Genomic DNA, 7,140 nt, shown 5'->3' with positions numbered 1-7,140 from the left:
AGGTGGGAGGGAAAGGGAGAGAGAAGGGAAATTGCATGGTAATAGAAGGAGACCCTCAGGGTTATACAGTGGAGGAGGTAGAGAGAGAGGAGGGGAGGGGAGGGGAGAGGTGGGGAGGGGGGAGGGTGGAGGATGGGAAAGGCAGCGGAGCACAACAGACACTAGGATGGCAATTTGTAAATCAATGGATGTGTAACTGATGTCAAGAAATTTGTAATGTTTTGAACAACCCACAATAAAAAATTTAAAAAAAAAAAAAGAGGGAAGGCGGAAGGATGGAAAGGGGAGGAAATGTGGAATCAATTTAACAAATCATGCTATGTGTACATATAAATATACCACAGTGAATTTCACCTTTATCTATAAAGCACCAATAAAAATCAAACAAGTAAAAGGAAGACCAGTAGAGAAAGAAGAAGAGAGGGAGGGAGGAGGGGAAAGAAAGGGGAGGAAATGGGAACTAAAATGGTATATATCAAATTCCATGCATGAATGATTTTATCAAAATGAACCCAACTATTACATATAACTATAATACACTAATAAAAATTTTAAAAAGACCCTATGTCTATGTACGTTACTGAACTTAACCACACTTTGTTAAAATAATTTCCTCATGTGCCTGTTCCTTTGCATTGGCCTAGGAGCTGCTGGAGAGCTGTCCTGTTCATTGTGTGATCTACAGCATGCATCACAGTGCCTCTCACATGCTCAGAAGTAAGTACCCAAGAGATGTTCAATGAAATAAATGAACAGATGGATGGATCTGTGTCCAGCTTGAGGCTCCAAAGTCTCTGACTTTGTGAAAAAACACTTTGCAAGTGTTTCTGAAAAGCCATTTTCTACAACATCTGTGATTTCACAAAATCTTTGGTGTTTTGACTCCTCAGGAAGAAATGGAGTCAATTCTCATTTTTCACAATTCCATGTTTGTGAGTTTGCCTACTTTCTAAAATTCATGTATAGCCCTCAAATGAAGGTTTCTGGCACTTTCATGGTTTTTCAAAGACATGCTGGGAGTGTTGTGATATGTCTCCTGACACACATGTCCCCACCTAAACAGGTGACACTCTGCTACCTTGTTTCAGCTCATATGATAAATCAGTGTCCTTTTCAGGGTGTTTTGTGGTACCCATTTTTGTGCTTTTTGTTGCTGATTTCACTATTTAAAATAATGATCCCAAGCCTAGTGCTGAAGTGCTATGGAATGCAGGCTATGATGTTCCTTCTGTGTGTGTTAGATAAGCCACATTCAGGCATGAGTTACTGGGCTGTTGGTTGTGAGTTTAATGCTAAAGAATCAATAATACATATTAAATAAGGCATCTTTACACAGAAACACACATAAAACAAGGTTGTGTATTGATTTGTTGATGAAAATGTGCACAGAGTCTCCAAGAACCTAATCCTGTATTTCCCTTTGGAACAAAGATTCAGAATCCACTATTTCAGTGCTCATGGTGAGTTTATAGGACATAACTACTGCAAATAATGAGAATTGACCGTATTTAAAAACCATGGAAGGATAATTGATTTTTTCCCTATATACTTCTATATTTTCCAAATTTATAATTACGAACATGCATTAATTGTGTTACAAGGAATAAAGTTTTTCAAAATAGATACTTTGTTGGAGATAGTGTAGTTTGAGTCCAAGTATTTATTTAGCATTGAATCTGGGTGTAAGTCACTGCTTTGCCATTTACTAGCTGGGTAACTGAAAACATTTCACTTCTCTTAGCCTATTTCCCCATCTATAAAATGTGGATAATACTATGTTCTTTGGGAGTTATTCTGAGGATTGGGAAGAATGTACCTAAATTGTCTAGCTTAATATCTAGTACACAATGTACACTCAATTATTAAGTGCAGCTATCAATGTTATTAACTTTCTCCTAGAATTAAACCACAGAGCATCAGGTTTCAGAGGCTCAAGATCATTGGATAATAGTGATTTTCAACCCAGTTGTTATCCTCATTCACATGCCTAAAATGTTCAGATTCAATGTGTTGGCTTCTCTCCACTTTTGTTCATTCTATCAAGTTTGTGATTGTGGGGTTAAACATTTGATGGAGCTCCAAAACTGATACCGTGTGCTGATTATTTTAAAGACACTTGGGGATCAGCATATGATGAATGAGGTTTTCCTCTGAAATCCTTTACCTAAAAACTAGACCCATCAAAGAAACACACGATTACCTTCTTACTAAAATGTTATTAACCAAGGAAGATTAAACTCATATGACAGAGGAAAAGACTGAAAATCAAACTTCACACTTTGAGCTCATTCACCGTCACCACATATGGGTCTCCACATTCTTGTCTGTGTGGCAGAAATAGATTTTAAGGACATTTCAGGTACATTTTAAGGACATCTCAGCTGAGCAAGAGGGTTTTATAAAGGGGAAATAGTACATACTTGAGAATGGGATGCTGTGGACAACCTCAAAGAGTGTTGCTACTTCTTGGTTTGGGACAATATCGAGGAGGTGGACCTAGAGGTGGAGTCATGGTAGTGTCACTCAGTTTTGCACCTGTTTTCCTTGACATGTGCCTTGAACCTGCATGTTCTAATCATGCTGTCTCATTAGCTTCTTAAAGCTCCATTTGGGTATGTGTCATACTATTGTAATGAGGATAGGGTCATTTCTCATCTTCCCCAACTGCTGTTCCCTCCCCAGGCTCAGCAAAGAGACCCACTCTTTACCGGATTTTCTTAAGTTCTCAAGATAAAAACTCCAACTTCTCCTCCCTCCTTTCTTCCTCTTAAAATTAGATAATAACCAATATCACAAAAGTTCTTTAATGAGTATGCGGGAGGGGCTGGGATTGCTCCGGAGTTGCTTTATATTCCAAAGGTTTGTTTGTATTTCTCTTTGGAGACTCAGTGCTCTTTTTATATCCTGAGATTCCTATCTTAGTACCAAGTCACTGTCTGTTCTCTTCTTCATTGTCTCTCTTAAAAATCATTTACTACCCCTCAAAATGCCTATAACCCCTCATTTTCCTTTCCCTGATGAAGAATGATACATAAATTTCTAAATCCCATTGGGTTATGAAATATTCACCTTCCTGGATGCCCCTGGGTGGGTAAATAAAGTTGTATTTTTTTTCTCCTGTTAATCTGTCTATTGCCAGTCTATTTCAGCAGACTTAAAGACTAGAAACTTCAGAGGAGGGAAGAAGAAATGCCCTTTACCCCTACAACATTTCTGCAAGTTTGAGATGGTCAATAGGATATGACTATTGCATAAATTTAGAAAATTTCTAAAACATAAGCTCAGTTTCAAAAAATAACTAAATCCATATCTCAGATGAATTTAGTAAGTGTGATTTATCTTGAACATAATGACAGAATTTACACTTCTAAAAATAACTACACAAATGGAAGTCCCACTTGGCTTCCCTTACAAGGAACGGCAGCCGGGTGTTTCTGTATCTCTCCTAACCCACTGTTGTGATCCCATAACCTGTTCCTTCATATAAGGGTATCTAAAGTGTCACTCCCAGGGTTTTCGTGTGTTACCCAAGCAGTAGACAAAATCCCTCTCCATATGGCTGCTGTCCCACTGGTGCTACTGAGAGAACAGCTTTGCTAAGCTCCCCCAAGCGCTGCTGCCCTTCTGTATTTTTCTCATCTTATTTTGCCCCTGTTTTCATGCTGTATTCTGTTTCTCTCCTGCGCACTGCGTGTCCTCTATGCATTTTCATCCTCTTCTGCTTCAGCTCTCAAACATGTTGGAAAGAATAATTACCTTTGGACAAATTATTTTATTTCACCATCAGCCCTCTCCCTAAGTGCTGCTTCTCTACTATACATACCCTAGATGCTAGCAACAGAAAAGAGTAAGTAGGATGCTTTTTTGGTTTGGGGGGTTTGGGGGTTTTTTCCATTCCAGAACATTCTGGGCCATAGCTACACAGCAAGGATCAAAGAAAGCACACATCAAAAGCACCCCCCACTAAGAGGAGATGCCCTGAGGCTTAGGTGCCTAAGGCAGGTTCTCATCACAGCCTGCAGTCCTGCACATCTCTTCTTCCCCAACTGCTGTTCCCTCCCCAGGCTCAGCAAAGAGACCCACTCTTTACCGGATTTTCTTAAGTTCTCAGGATAAAAATTCCAACTTCTCCTCCCTCCTTTCTTCCTCTTAAAATTATATAATAACCAATATCAAAAACTTAATTCATTTAACATTTATTAAGCCCTACTGTGTACCAGGTACTATAGTAAGGGGTGGGACTAGAGAAATGACTGCCACTCTCAGCTCTCCAAGAGCTTCTCATCGAATGGAGAAAAACAATACAACACAAAAATAGTTTTAATACAGGGTGATAAAGTCTGTGATAGAGATGGGCACAGGTCTTCTAAGAATTACTTCTAAGCATTACTTCTGAGGCAATGTCATGTCCTTGCTGAGTACCTTTCATCATATTTGCAGATCTCATATCTGTGTATTCAACCAACTGTTTAAAATATTTGTACCTGTACTGAATTTTACTAAATAGATTTTTGTCATCATTCCCTAAACAGTACAGAACAGCAACTATTTGCAAAGCTCTTGCATTGAATTAAATATAAGAAATCCAGAGATATTTAAACAAAGGGAGGATGTGTATACTTGTCAACCCCACACCATTTTCTACAAGAGGTCCTGGAACCAGTCTCCCATGGAAAAAGGATGCTGAGGGAGGGCTGTATTTTGCCAAACAACAGGTGTAGGTTGTAGGTAAAAGGCCTCAGAGAAAGATTCAAATCACAGGAGTGCAAAAAAATGGCAGATATACTCTGAGGGGAATGATGATAGAAGCAAATCAAGATTGCTGGGCTACATATTTGCAGGAGGAAGTGCTAGACATAGGGCTTGGAAGAAAGAGGTTTACAAAAAGTCATCTGAGTCATAGTCAAGAACCTGGACTTTGTCTTACAAAGATGAACCTTACTGAAATGCAACCTCCTTTGGGTAGGTTAAATAAAACTCTATGTCCTAATACTATATTATTTTCTATGATGAAAGAATACTTTGCAGATGTGATAAAACTTAAACTTGAGATGGGGAAATTATCCTGGATTATTGGGATGGATTTAATATAGTCATAATGGTCCTTATAAGGGAGAACAGGAGATTCAATCAAAGAGACACTGTGTGAGGATGGAAGCAGTGGTCAGAGGGCAGAGAAGATGCGGAGCTTCTGACTTCAGTAATGGAGGAAGGGGCCACTGGCAAGAAACAGGAGCAACCTCTAGAAGCTGGGAAAGCAAGTGTGTAGTGGAATTTCTCCACTAAACACTTCAGACTAAACCAGCTTTGCGGAACCATTTTGGACTTCTGACCTTCAGAATTATTTGTGATTTTGAGCCACTAAATTTATGGTACTATGTTACAATGGCAATTGGAAATTAATACTTGCCTTGAAAGCAAGAGCTTGTGTTTTGTTTGCTACTGTATCCCCAGTGCTAAACAGTGCCTGGCATAGGAGATGCTCAACAAACACTATGGAGTGAGTGAACTAGACAGGACTCACAAGGTCACCCAGGGAGAGACCTAAGGCCCAAGTGCTGACTTCTCAGTGTATAGAAAATGCTTGTTTTTCTCTAGCAAGTTGATCTACTATCTTTTTCCAAAGCACTCAAGGTCATATGCCAGGACATAATTGAAGACCGAGGACAAATATCACCCATCTTTCTGCAAAAATTTTTCATGAAATCAGGGGAGGGGGTTATTTATATAAACATTTTAAATCACAAGGTAGGACATATGGATTTTTAAGAAACTTTAAAGAAATTTGGTCTTACAGGCCTCCCCTAAAATTTAGAGACATAAAACATTGACCATCTATTTAGCTCACAATTCTGTAGATCAGTCATCTGACTTGGAGTCAGAAGGAGAAGCTTTCTGGTCTTGACTGATTAGAATAATCTCAGCTGCAGTGACTCCCGCTCTCCAGCAGGCTGGTCTGAGTTTTTTTCCATGGCAGAGGCAAAATCCCAGAGAGTACAAGCATGCCAAGGATGCCTGCCAAGGATGACATACCATCTCTTCAATTATATTTTATTGGACTAAGGAAATCACAAAGCCAGTCCCAATTCAAGGGATGGGAAAACAGACTTCATCCCTTTAGAGAAAGGTGTTACCAAGACACATTACAGAGAACATGGGTACAGAAAGAATAGAAATTAGGGCCACCATTGTCATCCATCTTCCACATAGTCCACTGGCTCATTTCTTTGTTACCCCTTGTATCTTAACTCCTCTCATTCTCAAATGACAACAGCTATAATTAGCAACTGATGGAGTACTTGTTGCCAGGCACTATTCTGAGCACTCTAAATCAATAATTCATTTATATTTTACAAGAATGTTTAAGGTAAGTGTAATTATTATTCCTATATTACTATAAAAAATGAGACTCAGAGAGGTAAAATAATTCACCAGGTATTTTACACTAAAAAAAATTGCCTCAGAGGATAAACTATGTGATGTTGATGAGAATTAAGCCAGAATTTAGTGGCAATTCAGACAACCTGAGAGCACAAACACCATTACAAAGCCTCCTGACACAGCAAAAAGCATTACTTCCCCACAAGATTCAGAGGCTAGAGCAGTGGAAAAAAAAATTAAAATACCTTATCATTGTTAAAGAGATATCTGTACATTACAATCTCAGTTAAAGATAAAAAATTAAAACCATCTTTGATAGAAAGATCTATGTAAGATTTCCTTACCATCCCTAAGGAACACAATTTTAGTTCAGTAATATGTGTTAAGTGACAAAGATACTAAGCACTGGGGATATCAATACCAACTTTTAATTTGACATGCCAAGATTAACCTCAACTAATTAGACAGTCTAGAGGAAACATAGCTATTTAATTCTAGAGCACTGAACCTATCCTAAGAGCTAAAAATATCCCCCAACAACCTCAACTTTGAAGCATGCTATGACCAATAAGACCAAGGTCCTCTGTCTTTGTGTATAGATCTTGTCTTTTAAACTTCTTCTTTCCATAGAAGGAACATCCCACATGCTCTGATGTGCCTATGTGGTCCCAGTCAGCTGACATGCCCTATGCTAGTGCTTCTCAACCATGCCTAATCTATCAAATCAGACCTAAGGATTCAAAATCTTCAGGAGATAAT

The sequence above is a fragment of the Marmota marmota genome, unplaced genomic scaffold (genome assembly GCF_001458135.2).
Source record: "Marmota marmota marmota unplaced genomic scaffold, marMar, whole genome shotgun sequence".
NCBI lineage: Eukaryota > Metazoa > Chordata > Mammalia > Rodentia > Sciuridae > Marmota > Marmota marmota.
This window is presented reverse-complemented; position numbering follows the sequence as displayed.